We start from the raw sequence: 26,992 nt of genomic DNA, 5'->3' as shown, positions 1-26,992 counted from the left end.
CTTCGAAACCCTATTCTTGTATTAAGTTTGATTTGGATGTCAACAAGTCTCGTTTAGATATTGTCTGGCTCAAAGCCAAAAAAACTGACTGTGTGCTCCTCATTCCAATTTCACTGGGCTCTTGATCGTACTCTATTTACACCAGGATGGCTGAGTGGTTTAGACATTGGAATTAAAGTCCAATGAACAGTATGTTCTTGTGGGTTCCAACCCCATTCCTTGAAAAAGTTTACTTTGGATGTAATCAACCCTCCTTTCACTCTTTTACATTTAGCGTGGATCGAATCTGAAAGAAATGACAATGAAAAGTTCTTCCATTTTGACTCAGCTCTTGTTAATCTTTTAGAAACACCTGGATGGCAGTGTGTTTAAGGCGTTAGACTCATGATCAAAATTAAAATGTTCTTGTTGGTTCGAAATCTACATCTGGTAGAATGTTTGATTTGGATGTAATCAAGTTTCATTTACATATTGTCTGGATCAAAGGCAAAAAATCTGACTGTGTGCTCCTTATTCCATTTTGACTGGGCCCTTGATGTTGTGTTCGTTACACCAGGATGGCCGAGAGGTTAAGGCGTTAGACTTAAGATGCAATGGACATATGTCCTCGTGGGTTCGAACCCCACTCCTGGTAGAAGTTTGTCTTTGATTTGGATTTTGTCAATTGTCCTTCCACTCATTGGAAATTTGTTTGGATCAAAGCTGAAAGAATTGACTTTGTTTCCCATATTCCGACTTGACTCAGCAAGTGTTAATCCTTTAAAAACACAAAAGATGGCTGAGTGGTTAAGGTGTTAGAGTCATTATCAACTCAATTGATGTTCTTCTTGCTTCGAAACCCCATTCTTGTATTAAGTTTGATTTGGATGTCAACAAGTCTCGTTTAGATATTGTCTGGCTCAAAGCCAAAATAACTGACTGTGTGCTCCTCAAGCCAATTTCACTGGGATCTTGATCGTATTTTATTTACACCAGGATGGCTGAGTGGTTTTGACGTTGGAATAAAAATCAGATGAGCAGTATGTTCTCATGGGTATCAACCCCATTCCTGGAAAAAGTTTACTTTAGATGTAATCAACCCTCCTTTCACTCATTTACATTTAGCGTGGATCGAATCTGAAAGAAATGACAATGAAAAGTTCTTCCATTTTGACTCATCTCTTGTTAATCTTTTAGAAACACCTGGATGGCAGTGTGTTAAAGGCATTAGAATCATGATCGAAATAAAAATGTTCTTGTTGGTAAGAAACCTACATCTGGTAGAACGTTTGATTTGGATGTAGTCAAGTTTTATTTACATATTGTCTGGATCAAAGCCAAAAGATCTGACTGTGTGCTCCTTATTCCATTTTGACTGGGCCCTTAATGTTGTGCTCTTTACACCAGGATGGCCGAGAGGTTAAGGCGTTGGACTCAAGATCTAATGGACATATGTCCTCGTGGGTTCGATCCCCACTCCTGGTAGAAGTTTGTCTTTGATTCAGATGTTATCAATTGACCTTTCACTCATTGGACATTTTTTTGGATCAAAGCTGAAAGAATTGACTTTGTTTCCCATATTCCGACTTGACTCAGCAAGTGTTTATCCTTTAAAAACACAAAAGATGGCTGAGTGGTTAAGGTGTTAGAGTCATTATCAACTCAATTGTTGTTCTTCTTGCTTCGAAACCCTATTCTTGTATTAAGTTTGATTTGGATGTCAACAAGTCTCGTTTAGACATTGTCTGGCTCAAAGCCAAAAAAACTGACTGTGTGCTCCTCATTCCAATTTCACTGGGCTCTTGATCGTACTCTATTTACACCAGGATGGCTGAGTGGTTTAGACATTGGAATTAAAGTCCAATGAACAGTATGTTCTTGTGGGTACCAACCCCATTCCTGGAAAAAGTTTACTTTGGATGTAATCAACCCTCCTTTCACTCTTTTACATTTAGCGTGGATCGAATCTGAAAGAAATGACAATGAAAAGTTCTTCCATTTTGACTCAGCTCTTGTTAATCTTTTAGAAACACCTGGATGGAAGTGTGTTTAAGGCGTTAGACTCTTGATCAAAATTAAAATGTTCTTGTTGGTTCGAAATCTACATCTGGTAGAATGTTTGATTTGGATGTAATCAAGTTTCATTTACATATTGTCTGGATCAAAGGCAAAAAATCTGACTGTGTGCTCCTTATTCCATTTTGACTGGGCCCTTGATGTTGTGATCTTTACACCAGGATGGCCGAGAGGTTAAGGCGTTGGACTTAAGATCCAATGGACATATGTCCTCGTCGGTTCGATCCCCACTCCTGGTAGAAGTTTGTCTTTGATTCAGATGTTATCAATTGACCTTTCACTCATTGGACATTTTTTTGGATCAAAGCTGAAAGAATTGACTTTGTTTCCCATATTCCGACTTGACTCAGCAAGTGTTTATCCTTTAAAAACACAAAAGATGGCTGAGTGGTTAAGGTGTTAGAGTCATTATCAACTCAATTGTTGTTCTTCTTGCTTCGAAACCCTATTCTTGTATTAAGTTTGATTTGGATGTCAACAAGTCTCGTTTAGATATTGTCTGGCTCAAAGCCACAAAAACTGACTGTGTGCTCCTCATTCCAATTTCACTGGGCTCTTGATCGTACTCTATTTACACCAGGATGGCTGAGTGGTTTAGACATTGGAATTAAAGTCCAATGAACAGTATGTTCTTGTGGGTACCAACCCCATTCCTGGAAAAAGTTTACTTTGGATGTAATCAACCCTCCTTTCACTCTTTTACATTTAGCGTGGATCGAATCTGAAAGAAATGACAATGAAAAGTTCTTCCATTTTGACTCAGCTCTTGTTAATCTTTTAGAAACACCTGGATGGCAGTGTGTTTAAGGCGTTAGACTCATGATCAAAATTAAAATGTTCTTGTTGGTTCGAAATCTACATCTGGTAGAATGTTTGATTTGGATGTAATCAAGTTTCATTTACATATTGTCTGGATCAAAGGCAAAAAATCTGACTGTGTGCTCCTTATTCCATTTTGACTGGGCCCTTGATGTTGTGTTCGTTACACCAGGATGGCCGAGAGGTTAAGGCGTTAGACTTAAGATGCAATGGACATATGTCCTCGTGGGTTCGAACCCCACTCCTGGTAGAAGTTTGTCTTTGATTTGGATTTTGTCAATTGTCCTTCCACTCATTGGAAATTTGTTTGGATCAAAGCTGAAAGAATTGACTTTGTTTCCCATATTCCGACTTGACTCAGCAAGTGTTAATCCTTTAAAAACACAAAAGATGGCTGAGTGGTTAAGGTGTTAGAGTCATTATCAACTCAATTGATGTTCTTCTTGCTTCGAAACCCCATTCTTGTATTAAGTTTGATTTGGATGTCAACAAGTCTCGTTTAGATATTGTCTGGCTCAAAGCCAAAATAACTGACTGTGTGCTCCTCAAGCCAATTTCACTGGGATCTTGATCGTATTTTATTTACACCAGGATGGCTGAGTGGTTTTGACGTTGGAATAAAAATCAGATGAGCAGTATGTTCTCATGGGTATCAACCCCATTCCTGGAAAAAGTTTACTTTAGATGTAATCAACCCTCCTTTCACTCATTTACATTTAGCGTGGATCGAATCTGAAAGAAATGACAATGAAAAGTTCTTCCATTTTGACTCATCTCTTGTTAATCTTTTAGAAACACCTGGATGGCAGTGTGTTAAAGGCATTAGAATCATGATCGAAATAAAAATGTTCTTGTTGGTAAGAAACCTACATCTGGTAGAACGTTTGATTTGGATGTAGTCAAGTTTTATTTACATATTGTCTGGATCAAAGCCAAAAGATCTGACTGTGTGCTCCTTATTCCATTTTGACTGGGCCCTTAATGTTGTGCTCTTTACACCAGGATGGCCGAGAGGTTAAGGCGTTGGACTCAAGATCTAATGGACATATGTCCTCGTGGGTTCGATCCCCACTCCTGGTAGAAGTTTGTCTTTGATTCAGATGTTATCAATTGACCTTTCACTCATTGGACATTTTTTTGGATCAAAGCTGAAAGAATTGACTTTGTTTCCCATATTCCGACTTGACTCAGCAAGTGTTTATCCTTTAAAAACACAAAAGATGGCTGAGTGGTTAAGGTGTTAGAGTCATTATCAACTCAATTGATGTTCTTCTTGCTTCGAAACCCCATTCTTGTATTAAGTTTGATTTGGATGTCAACAAGTCTCGTTTAGATATTGTCTGGCTCAAAGCCAAAATAACTGACTGTGTGCTCCTCAAGCCAATTTCACTGGGATCTTGATCGTATTTTATTATACCAGGATGGCTGAGTGGTTTTGACGTTGGAATAAAAATCAGATGAGCAGTATGTTCTCATGGGTATCAACCCCATTCCTGGAAAAAGTTTACTTTAGATGTAATCAACCCTCCTTTCACTCATTTACATTTAGCGTGGATCGAATCTGAAAGAAATGACAATGAAAAGTTCTTCCATTTTGACTCAGCTCTTGTTAATCTTTTAGAAACACCTGGATGGCAGTGTGTTAAAGGCATTAGAATCATGATCGAAATAAAAATGTTCTTGTTGGTAAGAAACCTACATCTGGTAGAATGTTTGATTTGGATGTAGTCAAGTTTTATTTACATATTGTCTGGATCAAAGCCAAAAGATCTGACTGTGTGCTCCTTATTCCATTTTGACTGGGCCCTTAATGTTGTGCTCTTTACGCCAGGATGGCCGAGAGGTTAAGGCGTTGGACTCAAGATCTAATGGACATATGTCCTCGTGGGTTTGATCCCCACTCCTGGTAGAAGTTTGTCTTTGATTCAGATGTTATCAATTGACCTTTCACTCATTGGACATTTTTTTGGATCAAAGCTGAAAGAATTGACTTTGTTTCCCATATTCCGACTTGACTCAGCAAGTGTTTATCCTTTAAAAACACAAAAGATGGCTGAGTGGTTAAGGTGTTAGAGTCATTATCAACTCAATTGTTGTTCTTCTTGCTTCGAAACCCTATTCTTGTATTAAGTTTGATTTGGATGTCAACAAGTCTCGTTTAGATATTGTCTGGCTCAAAGCCAAAAAAACTGACTGTGTGCTCCTCATTCCAATTTCACTGGGCTCTTGATCGTACTCTATTTACACCAGGATGGCTGAGTGGTTTAGACATTGGAATTAAAGTCCAATGAACAGTATGTTCTTGTGGGTACCAACCCCATTCCTGGAAAAAGTTTACTTTGGATGTAATCAACCCTCCTTTCACTCTTTTACATTTAGCGTGGATCGAATCTGAAAGAAATGACAATGAAAAGTTCTTCCATTTTGACTCAGCTCTTGTTAATCTTTTAGAAACACCTGGATGGAAGTGTGTTTAAGGCGTTAGACTCTTGATCAAAATTAAAATGTTCTTGTTGGTTCGAAATCTACATCTGGTAGAATGTTTGATTTGGATGTAATCAACTTTCATTTACATATTGTCTGGATCAAAGGCAAAACATCTGACTGTGTGCTCCTTATTCCATTTTGACTGGGCCCTTGATGTTGTGATCTTTACACCAGGATGGCCGAGAGGTTAAGGCGTTGGACTTAAGATCCAATGGACATATGTCCTCGTGGGGTCGAACCCCACTCCTGGTAGAAGTTTGTCTTTGATTCGGATGTTATCAATTGACCTTTCACTCATTGGATATTTTTTTGGATCAAAGCTGAAAGAATTGACTTTGTTTCCCATATTCCGACTTGACTCAGCAAGTGTTTATCCTTTAAAAACACAAAAGATGGCTGAGTGGTTAAGGTGTTAGAGTCATTATCAACTCAATTGTTGTTCTTCTTGCTTCGAAACCCTATTCTTGTATTAAGTTTGATTTGGATGTCAACAAGTCTCGTTTAGATATTGTCTGGCTCAAAGCCAAAAAAACTGACTGTGTGCTCTTCATTCCAATTTCACTGGGCTCTTGATCGTACTCTATTTACACCAGGATGGCTGAGTGGTTTAGACATTGGAATTAAAGTCCAATGAACAGTATGTTCTTGTGGGTACCAACCCCATTCCTGGAAAAAGTTTACTTTGGATGTAATCAACCCTCCTTTCACTCTTTTACATTTAGCGTGGATCGAATCTGAAAGAAATGACAATGAAAAGTTCTTCCATTTTGACTCAGCTCTTGTTAATCTTTTAGAAACACCTGGATGGCAGTGTGTTTAAGGCGTTAGACTCATGATCAAAATTAAAATGTTCTTGTTGGTTCGAAATCTACATCTGGTAGAACGTTTGATTTGGATGTAATCAAGTTTCATTTACATATTGTCTGGATCAAAGGCAAAAAAATCTGACTGTGTGCTCCTTATTCCATTTTGACTGGGCCCTTGATGTTGTGTTCTTTACATCAGGATGGCCGAGAGGTTAAGGCGTTGGACTTAACATCCAATGGACATATGTCCTCGTTGGTTCGAACCCCACTCCTGGTAGAAGTTAGTCTTTGATTTGGATTTTGTCAATTGTCCTTCCACTCATTGGAAATTTGTTTGGATCAAAGCTGAAAGAATTGACTTTGTTTCCCATATTCCGACTTGACTCAGCAAGTGTTAATCCTTTAAAAACACAAAAGATGGCTGAGTGGTTAAGGTGTTAGAGTCATTATCAACTCAATTGATGTTCTTCTTGCTTCGAAACCCCATTCTTGTATTAAGTTTGATTTGGATGTCAACAAGTCTCGTTTAGATATTGTCTGGCTCAAAGCCAAAATAACTGACTGTGTGCTCCTCAAGCCAATTTCACTGGGATCTTGATCGTATTTTATTTACACCAGGATGGCTGAGTGGTTTTGACGTTGGAATAAAAATCAGATGAGCAGTATGTTCTCATGGGTATCAACCCCATTCCTGGAAAAAGTTTACTTTAGATGTAATCAACCCTCCTTTCACTCATTTACATTTAGCGTGGATCGAATCTGAAAGAAATGACAATGAAAAGTTCTTCCATTTTGACTCAGCTCTTGTTAATCTTTTAGAAACACCTGGATGGCAGTGTGTTAAAGGCATTAGAATCATGATCGAAATAAAAATGTTCTTGTTGGTAAGAAACCTACATCTGGTAGAACGTTTGATTTGGATGTAGTCAAGTTTTATTTACATATTGTCTGGATCAAAGCCAAAAGATCTGACTGTGTGCTCCTTATTCCATTTTGACTGGGCCCTTAATGTTGTGCTCTTTACACCAGGATGGCCGAGAGGTTAAGGCGTTGGACTCAAGATCTAATGGACATATGTCCTCGTGGGTTCGATCCCCACTCCTGGTAGAAGTTTGTCTTTGATTCAGATGTTATCAATTGACCTTTCACTCATTGGACATTTTTTTGGATCAAAGCTGAAAGAATTGACTTTGTTTCCCATATTCCGACTTGACTCAGCAAGTGTTTATCCTTTAAAAACACAAAAGATGGCTGAGTGGTTAAGGTGTTAGAGTCATTATCAACTCAATTGATGTTCTTCTTGCTTCGAAACCCCATTCTTGTATTAAGTTTGATTTGGATGTCAACAAGTCTCGTTTAGATATTGTCTGGCTCAAAGCCAAAATAACTGACTGTGTGCTCCTCAAGCCAATTTCACTGGGATCTTGATCGTATTTTATTATACCAGGATGGCTGAGTGGTTTTGACGTTGGAATAAAAATCAGATGAGCAGTATGTTCTCATGGGTATCAACCCCATTCCTGGAAAAAGTTTACTTTAGATGTAATCAACCCTCCTTTCACTCATTTACATTTAGCGTGGATCGAATCTGAAAGAAATGACAATGAAAAGTTCTTCCATTTTGACTCAGCTCTTGTTAATCTTTTAGAAACACCTGGATGGCAGTGTGTTAAAGGCATTAGAATCATGATCGAAATAAAAATGTTCTTGTTGGTAAGAAACCTACATCTGGTAGAATGTTTGATTTGGATGTAGTCAAGTTTTATTTACATATTGTCTGGATCAAAGCCAAAAGATCTGACTGTGTGCTCCTTATTCCATTTTGACTGGGCCCTTAATGTTGTGCTCTTTACGCCAGGATGGCCGAGAGGTTAAGGCGTTGGACTCAAGATCTAATGGACATATGTCCTCGTGGGTTTGATCCCCACTCCTGGTAGAAGTTTGTCTTTGATTCAGATGTTATCAATTGACCTTTCACTCATTGGACATTTTTTTGGATCAAAGCTGAAAGAATTGACTTTGTTTCCCATATTCCGACTTGACTCAGCAAGTGTTTATCCTTTAAAAACACAAAAGATGGCTGAGTGGTTAAGGTGTTAGAGTCATTATCAACTCAATTGTTGTTCTTCTTGCTTCGAAACCCTATTCTTGTATTAAGTTTGATTTGGATGTCAACAAGTCTCGTTTAGATATTGTCTGGCTCAAAGCCAAAAAAACTGACTGTGTGCTCCTCATTCCAATTTCACTGGGCTCTTGATCGTACTCTATTTACACCAGGATGGCTGAGTGGTTTAGACATTGGAATTAAAGTCCAATGAACAGTATGTTCTTGTGGGTACCAACCCCATTCCTGGAAAAAGTTTACTTTGGATGTAATCAACCCTCCTTTCACTCTTTTACATTTAGCGTGGATCGAATCTGAAAGAAATGACAATGAAAAGTTCTTCCATTTTGACTCAGCTCTTGTTAATCTTTTAGAAACACCTGGATGGAAGTGTGTTTAAGGCGTTAGACTCTTGATCAAAATTAAAATGTTCTTGTTGGTTCGAAATCTACATCTGGTAGAATGTTTGATTTGGATGTAATCAACTTTCATTTACATATTGTCTGGATCAAAGGCAAAACATCTGACTGTGTGCTCCTTATTCCATTTTGACTGGGCCCTTGATGTTGTGATCTTTACACCAGGATGGCCGAGAGGTTAAGGCGTTGGACTTAAGATCCAATGGACATATGTCCTCGTGGGGTCGAACCCCACTCCTGGTAGAAGTTTGTCTTTGATTCGGATGTTATCAATTGACCTTTCACTCATTGGATATTTTTTTGGATCAAAGCTGAAAGAATTGACTTTGTTTCCCATATTCCGACTTGACTCAGCAAGTGTTTATCCTTTAAAAACACAAAAGATGGCTGAGTGGTTAAGGTGTTAGAGTCATTATCAACTCAATTGTTGTTCTTCTTGCTTCGAAACCCTATTCTTGTATTAAGTTTGATTTGGATGTCAACAAGTCTCGTTTAGATATTGTCTGGCTCAAAGCCAAAAAAACTGACTGTGTGCTCTTCATTCCAATTTCACTGGGCTCTTGATCGTACTCTATTTACACCAGGATGGCTGAGTGGTTTAGACATTGGAATTAAAGTCCAATGAACAGTATGTTCTTGTGGGTACCAACCCCATTCCTGGAAAAAGTTTACTTTGGATGTAATCAACCCTCCTTTCACTCTTTTACATTTAGCGTGGATCGAATCTGAAAGAAATGACAATGAAAAGTTCTTCCATTTTGACTCAGCTCTTGTTAATCTTTTAGAAACACCTGGATGGCAGTGTGTTTAAGGCGTTAGACTCATGATCAAAATTAAAATGTTCTTGTTGGTTCGAAATCTACATCTGGTAGAACGTTTGATTTGGATGTAATCAAGTTTCATTTACATATTGTCTGGATCAAAGGCAAAAAAATCTGACTGTGTGCTCCTTATTCCATTTTGACTGGGCCCTTGATGTTGTGTTCTTTACATCAGGATGGCCGAGAGGTTAAGGCGTTGGACTTAACATCCAATGGACATATGTCCTCGTTGGTTCGAACCCCACTCCTGGTAGAAGTTAGTCTTTGATTTGGATTTTGTCAATTGTCCTTCCACTCATTGGAAATTTGTTTGGATCAAAGCTGAAAGAATTGACTTTGTTTCCCATATTCCGACTTGACTCAGCAAGTGTTAATCCTTTAAAAACACAAAAGATGGCTGAGTGGTTAAGGTGTTAGAGTCATTATCAACTCAATTGATGTTCTTCTTGCTTCGAAACCCCATTCTTGTATTAAGTTTGATTTGGATGTCAACAAGTCTCGTTTAGATATTGTCTGGCTCAAAGCCAAAATAACTGACTGTGTGCTCCTCAAGCCAATTTCACTGGGATCTTGATCGTATTTTATTTACACCAGGATGGCTGAGTGGTTTTGACGTTGGAATAAAAATCAGATGAGCAGTATGTTCTCATGGGTATCAACCCCATTCCTGGAAAAAGTTTACTTTAGATGTAATCAACCCTCCTTTCACTCATTTACATTTAGCGTGGATCGAATCTGAAAGAAATGACAATGAAAAGTTCTTCCATTTTGACTCAGCTCTTGTTAATCTTTTAGAAACACCTGGATGGCAGTGTGTTAAAGGCATTAGAATCATGATCGAAATAAAAATGTTCTTGTTGGTAAGAAACCTACATCTGGTAGAACGTTTGATTTGGATGTAGTCAAGTTTTATTTACATATTGTCTGGATCAAAGCCAAAAGATCTGACTGTGTGCTCCTTATTCCATTTTGACTGGGCCCTTAATGTTGTGCTCTTTACACCAGGATGGCCGAGAGGTTAAGGCGTTGGACTCAAGATCTAATGGACATATGTCCTCGTGGGTTCGATCCCCACTCCTGGTAGAAGTTTGTCTTTGATTCAGATGTTATCAATTGACCTTTCACTCATTGGACATTTTTTTGGATCAAAGCTGAAAGAATTGACTTTGTTTCCCATATTCCGACTTGACTCAGCAAGTGTTTATCCTTTAAAAACACAAAAGATGGCTGAGTGGTTAAGGTGTTAGAGTCATTATCAACTCAATTGATGTTCTTCTTGCTTCGAAACCCCATTCTTGTATTAAGTTTGATTTGGATGTCAACAAGTCTCGTTTAGATATTGTCTGGCTCAAAGCCAAAATAACTGACTGTGTGCTCCTCAAGCCAATTTCACTGGGATCTTGATCGTATTTTATTATACCAGGATGGCTGAGTGGTTTTGAGGTTGGAATAAAAATCAGATGAGCAGTATGTTCTCATGGGTATCAACCCCATTCCTGGAAAAAGTTTACTTTAGATGTAATCAACCCTCCTTTCACTCATTTACATTTAGCGTGGATCGAATCTGAAAGAAATGACAATGAAAAGTTCTTCCATTTTGACTCAGCTCTTGTTAATCTTTTAGAAACACCTGGATGGCAGTGTGTTAAAGGCATTAGAATCATGATCGAAATAAAAATGTTCTTGTTGGTAAGAAACCTACATCTGGTAGAACGTTTGATTTGGATGTAGTCAAGTTTTATTTACATATTGTCTGGATCAAAGCCAAAAGATCTGACTGTGTGCTCCTTATTCCATTTTGACTGGGCCCTTAATGTTGTGCTCTTTACACCAGGATGGCCGAGAGGTTAAAGCGTTGGACTCAAGATCTAATGGACATATGTCCTCGTGGGTTCGATCCCCACTCCTGGTAGAAGTTTGTCTTTGATTCAGATGTTATCAATTGACCTTTCACTCATTGGACATTTTTTTGGATCAAAGCTGAAAGAATTGACTTTGTTTCCCATATTCCGACTTGACTCAGCAAGTGTTTATCCTTTAAAAACACAAAAGATGGCTGAGTGGTTAAGGTGTTAGAGTCATTATCAACTCAATTGTTGTTCTTCTTGCTTCGAAACCCTATTCTTGTATTAAGTTTGATTTGGATGTCAACAAGTCTCGTTTAGATATTGTCTGGCTCAAAGCCAAAAAAACTGACTGTGTGCTCCTCATTCCAATTTCACTGGGCTCTTGATCGTACTCTATTTACACCAGGATGGCTGAGTGGTTTAGACATTGGAATTAAAGTCCAATGAACAGTATGTTCTTGTGGGTACCAACCCCATTCCTGGAAAAAGTTTACTTTGGATGTAATCAACCCTCCTTTCACTCTTTTACATTTAGCGTGGATCGAATCTGAAAGAAATGACAATGAAAAGTTCTTCCATTTTGACTCAGCTCTTGTTAATCTTTTAGAAACACCTGGATGGAAGTGTGTTTAAGGCGTTAGACTCTTGATCAAAATTAAAATGTTCTTGTTGGTTCGAAATCTACATCTGGTAGAATGTTTGATTTGGATGTAATCAAGTTTCATTTACATATTGTCTGGATCAAAGGCAAAAAATCTGACTGTGTGCTCCTTATTCCATTTTGACTGGGCCCTTGATGTTGTGATCTTTACACCAGGATGGCCGAGAGGTTAAGGCGTTGGACTTAAGATCCAATGGACATATGTCCTCGTGGGTTCGATCCCCACTCCTGGTAGAAGTTTGTCTTTGATTCAGATGTTATCAATTGACCTTTCACTCATTGGACATTTTTTTGGATCAAAGCTGAAAGAATTGACTTTGCTTCCCATATTCCGACTTGACTCAGCAAGTGTTTATCCTTTAAAAACACAAAAGATGGCTGAGTGGTTAAGGTGTTAGAGTCATTATCAACTCAATTGTTGTTCTTCTTGCTTCGAAACCCTATTCTTGTATTAAGTTTGATTTGGATGTCAACAAGTCTCGTTTAGATATTGTCTGGCTCAAAGCCAAAAAAACTGACTGTGTGCTCCTCATTCCAATTTCACTGGGCTCTTGATCGTACTCTATTTACACCAGGATGGCTGAGTGGTTTAGACATTGGAATTAAAGTCCAATGAACAGTATGTTCTTGTGGGTACCAACCCCATTCCTGGAAAAAGTTTACTTTGGATGTAATCAACCCTCCTTTCACTCTTTTACATTTAGCGTGGATCGAATCTGAAAGAAATGACAATGAAAAGTTCTTCCATTTTGACTCAGCTCTTGTTAATCTTTTAGAAACACCTGGATGGAAGTGTGTTTAAGGCGTTAGACTCTTGATCAAAATTAAAATGTTCTTGTTGGTTCGAAATCTACATCTGGTAGAATGTTTGATTTGGATGTAATCAACTTTCATTTACATATTGTCTGGATCAAAGGCAAAAAATCTGACTGTGTGCTCCTTATTCCATTTTGACTGGGCCCTTGATGTTGTGATCTTTACACCAGGATGGCCGAGAGGTTAAGGCGTTGGACTTAAGATCCAATGGACATATGTCCTCGTGGGGTCGAACCCCACTCCTGGTAGAAGTTTGTCTTTGATTCGGATGTTATCAATTGACCTTTCACTCATTGGATATTTTTTTGGATCAAAGCTGAAAGAATTGACTTTGTTTCCCATATTCCGACTTGACTCAGCAAGTGTTTATCCTTTAAAAACACAAAAGATGGCTGAGTGGTTAAGGTGTTAGAGTCATTATCAACTCAATTGTTGTTCTTCTTGCTTCGAAACCCTATTCTTGTATTAAGTTTGATTTGGATGTCAACAAGTCTCGTTTAGATATTGTCTGGCTCAAAGCCAAAAAAACTGACTGTGTGCTCTTCATTCCAATTTCACTGGGCTCTTGATCGTACTCTATTTACACCAGGATGGCTGAGTGGTTTAGACATTGGAATTAAAGTCCAATGAACAGTATGTTCTTGTGGGTACCAACCCCATTCCTGGAAAAAGTTTACTTTGGATGTAATCAACCCTCCTTTCACTCTTTTACATTTAGCGTGGATCGAATCTGAAAGAAATGACAATGAAAAGTTCTTCCATTTTGACTCAGCTCTTGTTAATCTTTTAGAAACACCTGGATGGCAGTGTGTTTAAGGCGTTAGACTCATGATCAAAATTAAAATGTTCTTGTTGGTTCGAAATCTACATCTGGTAGAACGTTTGATTTGGATGTAATCAAGTTTCATTTACATATTGTCTGGATCAAAGGCAAAAAAATCTGACTGTGTGCTCCTTATTCCATTTTGACTGGGCCCTTGATGTTGTGTTCTTTACACCAGGATGGCCGAGAGGTTAAGGCGTTGGACTTAACATCCAATGGACATATGTCCTCGTTGGTTCGAACCCCACTCCTGGTAGAAGTTAGTCTTTGATTTGGATTTTGTCAATTGTCCTTCCACTCATTGGAAATTTGTTTGGATCAAAGCTGAAAGAATTGACTTTGTTTCCCATATTCCGACTTGACTCAGCAAGTGTTAATCCTTTAAAAACACAAAAGATGGCTGAGTGGTTAAGGTGTTAGAGTCATTATCAACTCAATTGTTGTTCTTCTTGCTTCGAAACCCTATTCTTGTATTAAGTTTGATTTGGATGTCAACAAGTCTCGTTTAGATATTGTCTGGCTCAAAGCCAAAAAAACTGACTGTGTGCTCTTCATTCCAATTTCACTGGGCTCTTGATCGTACTCTATTTACACCAGGATGGCTGAGTGGTTTAGACATTGGAATTAAAGTCCAATGAACAGTATGTTCTTGTGGGTACCAACCCCATTCCTGGAAAAAGTTTACTTTGGATGTAATCAACCCTCCTTTCACTCTTTTACATTTAGCGTGGATCGAATCTGAAAGAAATGACAATGAAAAGTTCTTCCATTTTGACTCAGCTCTTGTTAATCTTTTAGAAACACCTGGATGGCAGTGTGTTTAAGGCGTTAGACTCATGATCAAAATTAAAATGTTCTTGTTGGTTCGAAATCTACATCTGGTAGAACGTTTGATTTGGATGTAATCAAGTTTCATTTACATATTGTCTGGATCAAAGGCAAAAAAATCTGACTGTGTGCTCCTTATTCCATTTTGACTGGGCCCTTGATGTTGTGTTCTTTACACCAGGATGGCCGAGAGGTTAAGGCGTTGGACTTAACATCCAATGGACATATGTCCTCGTTGGTTCGAACCCCACTCCTGGTAGAAGTTAGTCTTTGATTTGGATTTTGTCAATTGTCCTTCCACTCATTGGAAATTTGTTTGGATCAAAGCTGAAAGAATTGACTTTGTTTCCCATATTCCGACTTGACTCAGCAAGTGTTAATCCTTTAAAAACACAAAAGATGGCTGAGTGGTTAAGGTGTTAGAGTCATTATCAACTCAATTGATGTTCTTCTTGCTTCGAAACCCCATTCTTGTATTAAGTTTGATTTGGATGTCAACAAGTCTCGTTTAGATATTGTCTGGCTCAAAGCCAAAATAACTGACTGTGTGCTCCTCAAGCCAATTTCACTGGGATCTTGATCGTATTTTATTTACACCAGGATGGCTGAGTGGTTTTGACGTTGGAATAAAAATCAGATGAGCAGTATGTTCTCATGGGTATCAACCCCATTCCTGGAAAAAGTTTACTTTAGATGTAATCAACCCTCCTTTCACTCATTTACATTTAGCGTGGATCGAATCTGAAAGAAATGACAATGAAAAGTTCTTCCATTTTGACTCAGCTCTTGTTAATCTTTTAGAAACACCTGGATGGCAGTGTGTTAAAGGCATTAGAATCATGATCGAAATAAAAATGTTCTTGTTGGTAAGAAACCTACATCTGGTAGAACGTTTGATTTGGATGTAGTCAAGTTTTATTTACATATTGTCTGGATCAAAGCCAAAAGATCTGACTGTGTGCTCCTTATTCCATTTTGACTGGGCCCTTAATGTTGTGCTCTTTACACCAGGATGGCCGAGAGGTTAAGGCGTTGGACTCAAGATCTAATGGACATATGTCCTCGTGGGTTCGATCCCCACTCCTGGTAGAAGTTTGTCTTTGATTCAGATGTTATCAATTGACCTTTCACTCATTGGACATTTTTTTGGATCAAAGCTGAAAGAATTGACTTTGTTTCCCATATTCCGACTTGACTCAGCAAGTGTTTATCCTTTAAAAACACAAAAGATGGCTGAGTGGTTAAGGTGTTAGAGTCATTATCAACTCAATTGATGTTCTTCTTGCTTCGAAACCCCATTCTTGTATTAAGTTTGATTTGGATGTCAACAAGTCTCGTTTAGATATTGTCTGGCTCAAAGCCAAAATAACTGACTGTGTGCTCCTCAAGCCAATTTCACTGGGATCTTGATCGTATTTTATTATACCAGGATGGCTGAGTGGTTTTGAGGTTGGAATAAAAATCAGATGAGCAGTATGTTCTCATGGGTATCAACCCCATTCCTGGAAAAAGTTTACTTTAGATGTAATCAACCCTCCTTTCACTCATTTACATTTAGCGTGGATCGAATCTGAAAGAAATGACAATGAAAAGTTCTTCCATTTTGACTCAGCTCTTGTTAATCTTTTAGAAACACCTGGATGGCAGTGTGTTAAAGGCATTAGAATCATGATCGAAATAAAAATGTTCTTGTTGGTAAGAAACCTACATCTGGTAGAACGTTTGATTTGGATGTAGTCAAGTTTTATTTACATATTGTCTGGATCAAAGCCAAAAGATCTGACTGTGTGCTCCTTATTCCATTTTGACTGGGCCCTTAATGTTGTGCTCTTTACACCAGGATGGCCGAGAGGTTAAAGCGTTGGACTCAAGATCTAATGGACATATGTCCTCGTGGGTTCGATCCCCACTCCTGGTAGAAGTTTGTCTTTGATTCAGATGTTATCAATTGACCTTTCACTCATTGGACATTTTTTTGGATCAAAGCTGAAAGAATTGACTTTGTTTCCCATATTCCGACTTGACTCAGCAAGTGTTTATCCTTTAAAAACACAAAAGATGGCTGAGTGGTTAAGGTGTTAGAGTCATTATCAACTCAATTGTTGTTCTTCTTGCTTCGAAACCCTATTCTTGTATTAAGTTTGATTTGGATGTCAACAAGTCTCGTTTAGATATTGTCTGGCTCAAAGCCAAAAAAACTGACTGTGTGCTCCTCATTCCAATTTCACTGGGCTCTTGATCGTACTCTATTTACACCAGGATGGCTGAGTGGTTTAGACATTGGAATTAAAGTCCAATGAACAGTATGTTCTTGTGGGTACCAACCCCATTCCTGGAAAAAGTTTACTTTGGATGTAATCAACCCTCCTTTCACTCTTTTACATTTAGCGTGGATCGAATCTGAAAGAAATGACAATGAAAAGTTCTTCCATTTTGACTCAGCTCTTGTTAATCTTTTAGAAACACCTGGATGGAAGTGTGTTTAAGGCGTTAGACTCTTGATCAAAATTAAAATGTTCTTGTTGGTTCGAAATCTACATCTGGTAGAATGTTTGATTTGGATGTAATCAAGTTTCATTTACATATTGTCTGGATCAAAGGCAAAAAATCTGACTGTGTGCTCCTTATTCCATTTTGACTGGGCCCTTGATGTTGTGATCTTTACACCAGGATGGCCGAGAGGTTAAGGCGTTGGACTTAAGATCCAATGGACATATGTCCTCGTGGGTTCGATCCCCACTCCTGGTAGAAGTTTGTCTTTGATTCAGATGTTATCAATTGACCTTTCACTCATTGGACATTTTTTTGGATCAAAGCTGAAAGAATTGACTTTGCTTCCCATATTCCGACTTGACTCAGCAAGTGTTTATCCTTTAAAAACACAAAAGATGGCTGAGTGGTTAAGGTGTTAGAGTCATTATCAACTCAATTGTTGTTCTTCTTGCTTCGAAACCCTATTCTTGTATTAAGTTTGATTTGGATGTCAACAAGTCTCGTTTAGATATTGTCTGGCTCAAAGCCAAAAAAACTGACTGTGTGCTCCTCATTCCAATTTCACTGGGCTCTTGATCGTACTCTATTTACACCAGGATGGCTGAGTGGTTTAGACATTGGAATTAAAGTCCAATGAACAGTATGTTCTTGTGGGTACCAACCCCATTCCTGGAAAAAGTTTACTTTGGATGTAATCAACCCTCCTTTCACTCTTTTACATTTAGCGTGGATCGAATCTGAAAGAAATGACAATGAAAAGTTCTTCCATTTTGACTCAGCTCTTGTTAATCTTTTAGAAACACCTGGATGGAAGTGTGTTTAAGGCGTTAGACTCTTGATCAAAATTAAAATGTTCTTGTTGGTTCGAAATCTACATCTGGTAGAATGTTTGATTTGGATGTAATCAACTTTCATTTACATATTGTCTGGATCAAAGGCAAAAAATCTGACTGTGTGCTCCTTATTCCATTTTGACTGGGCCCTTGATGTTGTGATCTTTACACCAGGATGGCCGAGAGGTTAAGGCGTTGGACTTAAGATCCAATGGACATATGTCCTCGTGGGGTCGAACCCCACTCCTGGTAGAAGTTTGTCTTTGATTCGGATGTTATCAATTGACCTTTCACTCATTGGATATTTTTTTGGATCAAAGCTGAAAGAATTGACTTTGTTTCCCATATTCCGACTTGACTCAGCAAGTGTTTATCCTTTAAAAACACAAAAGATGGCTGAGTGGTTAAGGTGTTAGAGTCATTATCAACTCAATTGTTGTTCTTCTTGCTTCGAAACCCTATTCTTGTATTAAGTTTGATTTGGATGTCAACAAGTCTCGTTTAGATATTGTCTGGCTCAAAGCCAAAAAAACTGACTGTGTGCTCTTCATTCCAATTTCACTGGGCTCTTGATCGTACTCTATTTACACCAGGATGGCTGAGTGGTTTAGACATTGGAATTAAAGTCCAATGAACAGTATGTTCTTGTGGGTACCAACCCCATTCCTGGAAAAAGTTTACTTTGGATGTAATCAACCCTCCTTTCACTCTTTTACATTTAGCGTGGATCGAATCTGAAAGAAATGACAATGAAAAGTTCTTCCATTTTGACTCAGCTCTTGTTAATCTTTTAGAAACACCTGGATGGCAGTGTGTTTAAGGCGTTAGACTCATGATCAAAATTAAAATGTTCTTGTTGGTTCGAAATCTACATCTGGTAGAACGTTTGATTTGGATGTAATCAAGTTTCATTTACATATTGTCTGGATCAAAGGCAAAAAAATCTGACTGTGTGCTCCTTATTCCATTTTGACTGGGCCCTTGATGTTGTGTTCTTTACACCAGGATGGCCGAGAGGTTAAGGCGTTGGACTTAACATCCAATGGACATATGTCCTCGTTGGTTCGAACCCCACTCCTGGTAGAAGTTAGTCTTTGATTTGGATTTTGTCAATTGTCCTTCCACTCATTGGAAATTTGTTTGGATCAAAGCTGAAAGAATTGACTTTGTTTCCCATATTCCGACTTGACTCAGCAAGTGTTAATCCTTTAAAAACACAAAAGATGGCTGAGTGGTTAAGGTGTTAGAGTCATTATCAACTCAATTGATGTTCTTCTTGCTTCGAAACCCCATTCTTGTATTAAGTTTGATTTGGATGTCAACAAGTCTCCTTTAGATATTGTCTGGCTCAATGTCAAAATAACTGACTGTGTGCTCCTCATTCCAATTTCACTGGGATCTTGATCGTACTTTATTTACACCAGGATGACTGAGTGGTTTTGACGTTGGAATAAAAATCCAATGAACAGTATGTTCTCATGGGTACAAACCCCATTCCTCGAAAAAGTTTACTTTAGATATAATCAACCCTCCTTTCACTCATTTACGTTTAGCGGGGATCAAATCTGAAAGAAATGACTATGACAAGTTCTTCCATTTTGACTCAGCTCTTGTTAATCTTTTAGAAACACCTGGATGGCAGTGTGTTAAAGGCATTAGAATCATGATCGAAATAAAAATGTTCTTGTTGGTAAGAAACCTACATCTGGTAGAACGTTTGATTTGGATGTAGTCAAGTTTTATTTACATATTGTCTGGATCAAAGCCAAAAGATCTGACTGTGTGCTCCTTATTCCATTTTGACTGGGCCCTTGATTATGTGCTCTTTACACCAGGATGGCCGAGAGGTTAAGGCGTTGGACTCAAGATCTAATGGACATATGTCCTCGTGGGTTCGATCCCCACTCCTGGTAGAAGTTCATCTTTGATTTGAACGTTATCAATTTACCTTTCACTCATTGGAAATTTGTTTGAATCAAAGCTGAAAAAATTGAATTTGTTTCCCATATTCTGACTTGACTCAGCAAGTGTTTATCCTTTAAAAACACAAAAGATGGCTGAGTGGTTAAGGTGTTAGAGTCATTATCAACTCAATTGTTGTTCTTCTTGCTTCGAAACCCTATTCTTGTATTAAGTTTGATTTGGATGTCAACAAGTCTCGTTTAGATATTGTCTGGCTCAAAGCCAAAAAAACTGACTGTGTGCTCCTCATTCCAATTTCACTGGGCTCTTGATCGTACTCTATTTACACCAGGATGGCTGAGTGGTTTAGACATTGGAATTAAAGTCCAATGAACAGTATGTTCTTGTGGGTACCAACCCCATTCCTGGAAAAAGTTTACTTTGGATGTAATCAACCCTCCTTTCACTCTTTTACATTTAGCGTGGATCGAATCTGAAAGAAATGACAATGAAAAGTTCTTCCATTTTGACTCAGCTCTTGTTAATCTTTTAGAAACACCTGGATGGAAGTGTGTTTAAGGCGTTAGACTCTTGATCAAAATTAAAATGTTCTTGTTGGTTCGAAACCTACATCTGGTAGAACGTTTGATTTGGATGTAGTCAAGTTTCATTTACATATTGTCTGGATCAAAGGCAAAAAATCTGACTGTGTGCTCCTTATTCCATTTTGACTGGGCCCTTGATGTTGTGATCTTTACACCAGGATGGCCGAGAGGTTAAGGCGTTGGACTTAAGATCCAATGGACATATGTCCTCGTGGGTTCGATCCCCACTCCTGGTAGAAGTTTGTCTTTGATTCAGATGTTATCAATTGACCTTTCACTCATTGGACACTTTTTTGGATCAAAGCTGAAAGAATTGACTTTGTTTCCCATATTCCGACTTGACTCTGCAAGTGTTTATCCTTTAAAAACACAAAAGATGGCTGAGTGGTTAAGGTGTTAGAGTCATTATCAACTCAATTGTTGTTCTTCTTGCTTCGAAACCCTATTCTTGTATTAAGTTTGATTTGGATGTCAACAAGTCTCGTTTAGATATTGTCTGGCTCAAAGCCAAAAAAACTGACTGTGTGCTCCTCATTCCAATTTCCTTGGGCTCTTGATCGTACTCTATTTACACCAGGATGGCTGAGTGGTTTAGACATTGGAATTAAAGTCCAATGAACAGTATGTTCTTGTGGGTACCAACCCCATTCCTCGAAAAAGTTTACTTTGGATGTAATCAACCCTCCTTTCACTCTTTTACATTTAGCGTGGATCGAATCTGAAAGAAATAACAATGAAAAGTTCTTCCATTTTGACTCAGCTCTTGTTAATCTTTTAGAAACACCTGGATGGCAGTTTGTTTAAGGCGTTAGACTCATGATCAAAATTAAAATGTTCTTGTTGGTTCGAAATCTACATCTGGCAGAACGTTTGATTTGGATGTAATCAAGTTTCATTTACATATTGTCTGGATCAAAGGCAAAAAATCTGACTGTGTGCTCCTTATTCCATTTTGACTGGGCCCTTGATGTTGTGTTCTTTACACCAGGATGGCCGAGAGGTTAAGGCGTTGGACTTAACATCCAATGGACATATGTCCTCATTGGTTCGAACCCCACTCCTGGTAGAAGTTAGTCTTTGATTTGGATTTTGTCAATTGTCCTTCCACTCATTGGAAATTTGTTTGGATCAAAGCTGAAAGAATTGACTTTGTTTCCCATATTCCGACTTGACTCAGCAAGTGTTTATCCTTTAAAAACACAAAAGATGGCTGAGTGGTTAAGGTGTTAGAGTCATTATCAACTCAATTGATGTTCTTCTTGCTTCGAAACCCCATTCTTGTATTAAGTTTGATTTGGATGTCAACAAGTCTCGTTTAGATATTGTCTGGCTCAAAGCCAAAATAACTGACTGTGTGCTCCTCATTCCAATTTCACTGGGATCTTGATCGTACTTTATTTACACCAGGATGGCTGAGTGGTTTTGACGTTGGAATAAAAATCCAATGAACAGTATGTTCTCATGGGTACCAACCCCATTCCTGGAAAAAGTTGACTTTGGATGTAAACAGCCCTCCTTTCACTCATTTACATTTAGCGTGGATCAAATCTGAAAGAAATGACTATGACAAGTTCTTCCATTTTGACTCAGCTCTTGTTAATCTTTTAGAAACACCTGGATGGCAGTGTGTTAAAGGCGTTAGACTCATGATCGAAATAAAACAATTATTGTTTGTAAGAAACCTACATCTGGCAGAACGTTTGATTTGGATGTAGTCAAGTTTTATTTACATATTGTCTGGATCAAACCCAAAAGATCTGACTGTGTGCTCCTTATTCCATTTTGACTGGGCCTTTGATTTTGTGCTCTTTACACCAGGATGGCCGAGAGGTTAAGGAGTTGGACTCAAGATCTAATGGACATATGTCCTCGTGGGTTCGATCCCCACTCCTGGTAGAAGTTGTCTTTGATTTGGATGTTATCAATTGACCTTTCACTCATTGGAAATTTGTTTGGATCAAAGCTGAAAGAATTGACTTTGTTTCCCATATTCTGACTTGACTCAGCAAGTGTTTATCCTTTAAAAACACAAAAGATGGCTGAGCGTTTAGGGTGTTAGAGTCATTATCAACTCAATTGTTCTTCTTCTTGCTTCGAAACCCTATTCTTGTATTAAGTTTGATTTGGATGTCAACAAGTCTCGTTTAGATATTGTCTGGCTCAAAGCCAAAAAAACTGACTGTGTGCTCCTCATTCCAATTTCACTGGTCTCTTGATCGTACTCTATTTACACCAGGATGGCTGAGTGGTTTAGACATTGGAATTAAAGTCCAATGAACAGTATGTTCTTGTGGGTACCAACCCCATTCCTGGAAAAAGTTTACTTTGGATGTAATCAACCCTCCTTTCACTCTTTTACATTTAGCGTGGATCGAATCTGAAAGAAATGACAATGAAAAGTTCTTCCATTTTGACTCAGCTCTTGTTAATCTTTTAGAAACACCTGGATGGCAGTGTGGTTAAGGCGTTAGACTCATGATCGAAATTAAAATGTTCTTGTTGGTTCGAAATCTACATCTGGTAGAACGTTTGATTTGGATGTAATCAAGTTTCATTTACATATTGTCTGGATCAAAGCCAAAAAATCTGACTGTGTGCTCCTTATTCCATTTTGACTGGGCCCTTGATTTTGTGTTCTTTACACCAGGATGGCCGAGAGGTTAAGGCGTTGGACTTAAGATCCAATGGACAAATGTCCTCGTGGGTTCGAACCCCACTCCTGGTAGAAGTTTGTCTTTGATTTGGATTTTGTCAATTGTCCTTCCACTCATTGGAAATTTGTTTGGATCAAAGCTGAAAGAATTCACTTTGTTTCCCATATTCCGACTTGACTCAGCAAGTGTTTATAAATTAAAAACACAAAAGATGGCTGAGTGGTTAGGGTGTTAGAGTCATTATCAACTTAATTGTGTATACTTTTTGCTTCGAAACCCCATTCTTGTATTAAGTTTGATTTGGATGTCAACAAGTCTCCTTTAGATATTGTCTGGCTCAATGTCAAAATAACTGACTGTGTGCTCCTCATTCCAATTTCACTGGGATCTTGATCGTACTTTATTTACACCAGGATGACTGAGTGGTTTTGACGTTGGAATAAAAATCCAATGAACAGTATGTTCTCATGGGTACAAACCCCATTCCTCGAAAAAGTTTACTTTAGATATAATCAACCCTCCTTTCACTCATTTACGTTTAGCGGGGATCAAATCTGAAAGAAATGACTATGACAAGTTCTTCCATTTTGACTCAGCTCTTGTTAATCTTTTAGAAACACCTGGATGGCAGTGTGTTAAAGGCATTAGAATCATGATCGAAATAAAAATGTTCTTGTTGGTAAGAAACCTACATCTGGTAGAACGTTTGATTTGGATGTAGTCAAGTTTTATTTACATATTGTCTGGATCAAAGCCAAAAGATCTGACTGTGTGCTCCTTATTCCATTTTGACTGGGCCCTTGATTATGTGCTCTTTACACCAGGATGGCCGAGAGGTTAAGGCGTTGGACTCAAGATCTAATGGACATATGTCCTCGTGGGTTCGATCCCCACTCCTGGTAGAAGTTCATCTTTGATTTGAACGTTATCAATTTACCTTTCACTCATTGGAAATTTGTTTGAATCAAAGCTGAAAAAATTGAATTTGTTTCCCATATTCTGACTTGACTCAGCAAGTGTTTATCCTTTAAAAACACAAAAGATGGCTGAGTGGTTAAGGTGTTAGAGTCATTATCAACTCAATTGTTGTTCTTCTTGCTTCGAAACCCTATTCTTGTATTAAGTTTGATTTGGATGTCAACAAGTCTCGTTTAGATATTGTCTGGCTCAAAGCCAAAAAAACTGACTGTGTGCTCCTCATTCCAATTTCACTGGGCTCTTGATCGTACTCTATTTACACCAGGATGGCTGAGTGGTTTAGACATTGGAATTAAAGTCCAATGAACAGTATGTTCTTGTGGGTACCAACCCCATTCCTGGAAAAAGTTTACTTTGGATGTAATCAACCCTCCTTTCACTCTTTTACATTTAGCGTGGATCGAATCTGAAAGAAATGACAATGAAAAGTTCTTCCATTTTGACTCAGCTCTTGTTAATCTTTTAGAAACACCTGGATGGAAGTGTGTTTAAGGCGTTAGACTCTTGATCAAAATTAAAATGTTCTTGTTGGTTCGAAACCTACATCTGGTAGAACGTTTGATTTGGATGTAGTCAAGTTTCATTTACATATTGTCTGGATCAAAGGCAAAAAATCTGACTGTGTGCTCCTTATTCCATTTTGACTGGGCCCTTGATGTTGTGATCTTTACACCAGGATGGCCGAGAGGTTAAGGCGTTGGACTTAAGATCCAATGGACATATGTCCTCGTGGGTTCGATCCCCACTCCTGGTAGAAGTTTGTCTTTGATTCAGATGTTATCAATTGACCTTTCACTCATTGGACACTTTTTTGGATCAAAGCTGAAAGAATTGACTTTGTTTCCCATATTCCGACTTGACTCTGCAAGTGTTTATCCTTTAAAAACACAAAAGATGGCTGAGTGGTTAAGGTGTTAGAGTCATTATCAACTCAATTGTTGTTCTTCTTGCTTCGAAACCCTATTCTTGTATTAAGTTTGATTTGGATGTCAACAAGTCTCGTTTAGATATTGTCTGGCTCAAAGCCAAAAAAACTGACTGTGTGCTCCTCATTCCAATTTCCTTGGGCTCTTGATCGTACTCTATTTACACCAGGATGGCTGAGTGGTTTAGACATTGGAATTAAAGTCCAATGAACAGTATGTTCTTGTGGGTACCAACCCCATTCCTCGAAAAAGTTTACTTTGGATGTAATCAACCCTCCTTTCACTCTTTTACATTTAGCGTGGATCGAATCTGAAAGAAATAACAATGAAAAGTTCTTCCATTTTGACTCAGCTCTTGTTAATCTTTTAGAAACACCTGGATGGCAGTTTGTTTAAGGCGTTAGACTCATGATCAAAATTAAAATGTTCTTGTTGGTTCGAAATCTACATCTGGCAGAACGTTTGATTTGGATGTAATCAAGTTTCATTTACATATTGTCTGGATCAAAGGCAAAAAATCTGACTGTGTGCTCCTTATTCCATTTTGACTGGGCCCTTGATGTTGTGTTCTTTACACCAGGATGGCCGAGAGGTTAAGGCGTTGGACTTAACATCCAATGGACATATGTCCTCATTGGTTCGAACCCCACTCCTGGTAGAAGTTAGTCTTTGATTTGGATTTTGTCAATTGTCCTTCCACTCATTGGAAATTTGTTTGGATCAAAGCTGAAAGAATTGACTTTGTTTCCCATATTCCGACTTGACTCAGCAAGTGTTTATCCTTTAAAAACACAAAAGATGGCTGAGTGGTTAAGGTGTTAGAGTCATTATCAACTCAATTGATGTTCTTCTTGCTTCGAAACCCCATTCTTGTATTAAGTTTGATTTGGATGTCAACAAGTCTCGTTTAGATATTGTCTGGCTCAAAGCCAAAATAACTGACTGTGTGCTCCTCATTCCAATTTCACTGGGATCTTGATCGTACTTTATTTACACCAGGATGGCTGAGTGGTTTTGACGTTGGAATAAAAATCCAATGAACAGTATGTTCTCATGGGTACCAACCCCATTCCTGGAAAAAGTTGACTTTGGATGTAAACAGCCCTCCTTTCACTCATTTACATTTAGCGTGGATCAAATCTGAAAGAAATGACTATGACAAGTTCTTCCATTTTGACTCAGCTCTTGTTAATCTTTTAGAAACACCTGGATGGCAGTGTGTTAAAGGCGTTAGACTCATGATCGAAATAAAACAATTATTGTTTGTAAGAAACCTACATCTGGCAGAACGTTTGATTTGGATGTAGTCAAGTTTTATTTACATATTGTCTGGATCAAACCCAAAAGATCTGACTGTGTGCTCCTTATTCCATTTTGACTGGGCCTTTGATTTTGTGCTCTTTACACCAGGATGGCCGAGAGGTTAAGGAGTTGGACTCAAGATCTAATGGACATATGTCCTCGTGGGTTCGATCCCCACTCCTGGTAGAAGTTGTCTTTGATTTGGATGTTATCAATTGACCTTTCACTCATTGGAAATTTGTTTGGATCAAAGCTGAAAGAATTGACTTTGTCTCCCATATTCTGACTTGACTCAGCAAGTGTTTATCCTTTAAAAACACAAAAGATAGCTGAGCGTTTAGGGTGTTAGAGTCATTATCAACTTAATTGTTCTTCTTCTTGCTTCGAAACCCTTTTCTTGTATTAAGTTTGATTTGGATGTCAACAAGTCTCGTTTAGATATTGTCTGGCTCAAAGCCAAAAAAACTGACTGTGTGCTCCTCATTCCAATTTCACTGGTCTCTTGATCGTACTCTATTTACACCAGGATGGCTGAGTGGTTTAGACATTGGAATTAAAGTCCAATGAACAGTATGTTCTTGTGGGTACCAACCCCATTCCTGGAAAAAGTTTACTTTGGATGTAATCAACCCTCCTTTCACTCTTTTACATTTAGCGTGGATCGAATCTGAAAGAAATGACAATGAAAAGTTCTTCCATTTTGACTCAGCTCTTGTTAATCTTTTAGAAACACCTGGATGGCAGTGTGGTTAAGGCGTTAGACTCATGATCGAAATTAAAATGTTCTTGTTGGTTCGAAATCTACATCTGGTA

The 26,992-nt window shown here is 38.3% G+C and overlaps 32 non-coding genes across 32 annotated transcripts; all 32 read left to right on the top strand.

Annotated features, from left to right (window-relative positions):
* Positions 1-551: 551 nt before the first annotated feature.
* Positions 552-634, top strand: trnal-uaa (transfer RNA leucine (anticodon UAA)). The gene has a single exon. It is a non-coding gene; the product is annotated as a tRNA-Leu (tRNA).
* Positions 635-1,381: 747 nt separating this feature from the next.
* trnal-caa (transfer RNA leucine (anticodon CAA)) lies at positions 1,382-1,464 on the top strand. The gene has a single exon. It is a non-coding gene; the product is annotated as a tRNA-Leu (tRNA).
* A 747-nt stretch (positions 1,465-2,211) lies between these two features.
* On the top strand, positions 2,212-2,294 carry trnal-uaa (transfer RNA leucine (anticodon UAA)). Its single transcript has one exon. It is a non-coding gene; the product is annotated as a tRNA-Leu (tRNA).
* Positions 2,295-3,041: 747 nt separating this feature from the next.
* trnal-uaa (transfer RNA leucine (anticodon UAA)) lies at positions 3,042-3,124 on the top strand. Its single transcript has one exon. It is a non-coding gene; the product is annotated as a tRNA-Leu (tRNA).
* Positions 3,125-3,871: 747 nt separating this feature from the next.
* Positions 3,872-3,954, top strand: trnal-caa (transfer RNA leucine (anticodon CAA)). The gene has a single exon. It is a non-coding gene; the product is annotated as a tRNA-Leu (tRNA).
* A 746-nt stretch (positions 3,955-4,700) lies between these two features.
* On the top strand, positions 4,701-4,783 carry trnal-caa (transfer RNA leucine (anticodon CAA)). Its single transcript has one exon. It is a non-coding gene; the product is annotated as a tRNA-Leu (tRNA).
* Positions 4,784-5,530: 747 nt separating this feature from the next.
* On the top strand, positions 5,531-5,613 carry trnal-uaa (transfer RNA leucine (anticodon UAA)). Its single transcript has one exon. It is a non-coding gene; the product is annotated as a tRNA-Leu (tRNA).
* Positions 5,614-6,361: 748 nt separating this feature from the next.
* trnal-uaa (transfer RNA leucine (anticodon UAA)) lies at positions 6,362-6,444 on the top strand. Its single transcript has one exon. It is a non-coding gene; the product is annotated as a tRNA-Leu (tRNA).
* Positions 6,445-7,191: 747 nt separating this feature from the next.
* trnal-caa (transfer RNA leucine (anticodon CAA)) lies at positions 7,192-7,274 on the top strand. Its single transcript has one exon. It is a non-coding gene; the product is annotated as a tRNA-Leu (tRNA).
* A 746-nt stretch (positions 7,275-8,020) lies between these two features.
* trnal-caa (transfer RNA leucine (anticodon CAA)) lies at positions 8,021-8,103 on the top strand. Its single transcript has one exon. It is a non-coding gene; the product is annotated as a tRNA-Leu (tRNA).
* Positions 8,104-8,850: 747 nt separating this feature from the next.
* On the top strand, positions 8,851-8,933 carry trnal-uaa (transfer RNA leucine (anticodon UAA)). Its single transcript has one exon. It is a non-coding gene; the product is annotated as a tRNA-Leu (tRNA).
* A 748-nt stretch (positions 8,934-9,681) lies between these two features.
* On the top strand, positions 9,682-9,764 carry trnal-uaa (transfer RNA leucine (anticodon UAA)). Its single transcript has one exon. It is a non-coding gene; the product is annotated as a tRNA-Leu (tRNA).
* Positions 9,765-10,511: 747 nt separating this feature from the next.
* On the top strand, positions 10,512-10,594 carry trnal-caa (transfer RNA leucine (anticodon CAA)). Its single transcript has one exon. It is a non-coding gene; the product is annotated as a tRNA-Leu (tRNA).
* A 746-nt stretch (positions 10,595-11,340) lies between these two features.
* On the top strand, positions 11,341-11,423 carry trnal-caa (transfer RNA leucine (anticodon CAA)). The gene has a single exon. It is a non-coding gene; the product is annotated as a tRNA-Leu (tRNA).
* Positions 11,424-12,170: 747 nt separating this feature from the next.
* On the top strand, positions 12,171-12,253 carry trnal-uaa (transfer RNA leucine (anticodon UAA)). The gene has a single exon. It is a non-coding gene; the product is annotated as a tRNA-Leu (tRNA).
* A 747-nt stretch (positions 12,254-13,000) lies between these two features.
* trnal-uaa (transfer RNA leucine (anticodon UAA)) lies at positions 13,001-13,083 on the top strand. Its single transcript has one exon. It is a non-coding gene; the product is annotated as a tRNA-Leu (tRNA).
* Positions 13,084-13,831: 748 nt separating this feature from the next.
* On the top strand, positions 13,832-13,914 carry trnal-uaa (transfer RNA leucine (anticodon UAA)). The gene has a single exon. It is a non-coding gene; the product is annotated as a tRNA-Leu (tRNA).
* A 748-nt stretch (positions 13,915-14,662) lies between these two features.
* On the top strand, positions 14,663-14,745 carry trnal-uaa (transfer RNA leucine (anticodon UAA)). The gene has a single exon. It is a non-coding gene; the product is annotated as a tRNA-Leu (tRNA).
* A 747-nt stretch (positions 14,746-15,492) lies between these two features.
* On the top strand, positions 15,493-15,575 carry trnal-caa (transfer RNA leucine (anticodon CAA)). The gene has a single exon. It is a non-coding gene; the product is annotated as a tRNA-Leu (tRNA).
* Positions 15,576-16,321: 746 nt separating this feature from the next.
* trnal-caa (transfer RNA leucine (anticodon CAA)) lies at positions 16,322-16,404 on the top strand. Its single transcript has one exon. It is a non-coding gene; the product is annotated as a tRNA-Leu (tRNA).
* A 747-nt stretch (positions 16,405-17,151) lies between these two features.
* On the top strand, positions 17,152-17,234 carry trnal-uaa (transfer RNA leucine (anticodon UAA)). The gene has a single exon. It is a non-coding gene; the product is annotated as a tRNA-Leu (tRNA).
* Positions 17,235-17,981: 747 nt separating this feature from the next.
* trnal-uaa (transfer RNA leucine (anticodon UAA)) lies at positions 17,982-18,064 on the top strand. Its single transcript has one exon. It is a non-coding gene; the product is annotated as a tRNA-Leu (tRNA).
* Positions 18,065-18,812: 748 nt separating this feature from the next.
* Positions 18,813-18,895, top strand: trnal-uaa (transfer RNA leucine (anticodon UAA)). The gene has a single exon. It is a non-coding gene; the product is annotated as a tRNA-Leu (tRNA).
* A 747-nt stretch (positions 18,896-19,642) lies between these two features.
* trnal-caa (transfer RNA leucine (anticodon CAA)) lies at positions 19,643-19,725 on the top strand. Its single transcript has one exon. It is a non-coding gene; the product is annotated as a tRNA-Leu (tRNA).
* A 747-nt stretch (positions 19,726-20,472) lies between these two features.
* Positions 20,473-20,555, top strand: trnal-uaa (transfer RNA leucine (anticodon UAA)). The gene has a single exon. It is a non-coding gene; the product is annotated as a tRNA-Leu (tRNA).
* Positions 20,556-21,302: 747 nt separating this feature from the next.
* On the top strand, positions 21,303-21,385 carry trnal-uaa (transfer RNA leucine (anticodon UAA)). The gene has a single exon. It is a non-coding gene; the product is annotated as a tRNA-Leu (tRNA).
* Positions 21,386-22,132: 747 nt separating this feature from the next.
* trnal-caa (transfer RNA leucine (anticodon CAA)) lies at positions 22,133-22,215 on the top strand. The gene has a single exon. It is a non-coding gene; the product is annotated as a tRNA-Leu (tRNA).
* A 746-nt stretch (positions 22,216-22,961) lies between these two features.
* On the top strand, positions 22,962-23,044 carry trnal-uaa (transfer RNA leucine (anticodon UAA)). Its single transcript has one exon. It is a non-coding gene; the product is annotated as a tRNA-Leu (tRNA).
* A 748-nt stretch (positions 23,045-23,792) lies between these two features.
* On the top strand, positions 23,793-23,875 carry trnal-caa (transfer RNA leucine (anticodon CAA)). The gene has a single exon. It is a non-coding gene; the product is annotated as a tRNA-Leu (tRNA).
* A 747-nt stretch (positions 23,876-24,622) lies between these two features.
* On the top strand, positions 24,623-24,705 carry trnal-uaa (transfer RNA leucine (anticodon UAA)). Its single transcript has one exon. It is a non-coding gene; the product is annotated as a tRNA-Leu (tRNA).
* Positions 24,706-25,452: 747 nt separating this feature from the next.
* Positions 25,453-25,535, top strand: trnal-uaa (transfer RNA leucine (anticodon UAA)). Its single transcript has one exon. It is a non-coding gene; the product is annotated as a tRNA-Leu (tRNA).
* A 747-nt stretch (positions 25,536-26,282) lies between these two features.
* trnal-caa (transfer RNA leucine (anticodon CAA)) lies at positions 26,283-26,365 on the top strand. Its single transcript has one exon. It is a non-coding gene; the product is annotated as a tRNA-Leu (tRNA).
* The last annotated feature ends 627 nt before the right edge of the window (positions 26,366-26,992 follow it).

The sequence above is a fragment of the Salmo salar genome, chromosome 27 (assembly GCF_965601325.2).
Source record: "Salmo salar chromosome 27, fSalSal1, whole genome shotgun sequence".
In the NCBI taxonomy this organism is placed as follows: Eukaryota; Metazoa; Chordata; class Actinopteri; order Salmoniformes; family Salmonidae; genus Salmo; species Salmo salar.
This window is presented reverse-complemented; position numbering and strand designations above follow the sequence as displayed.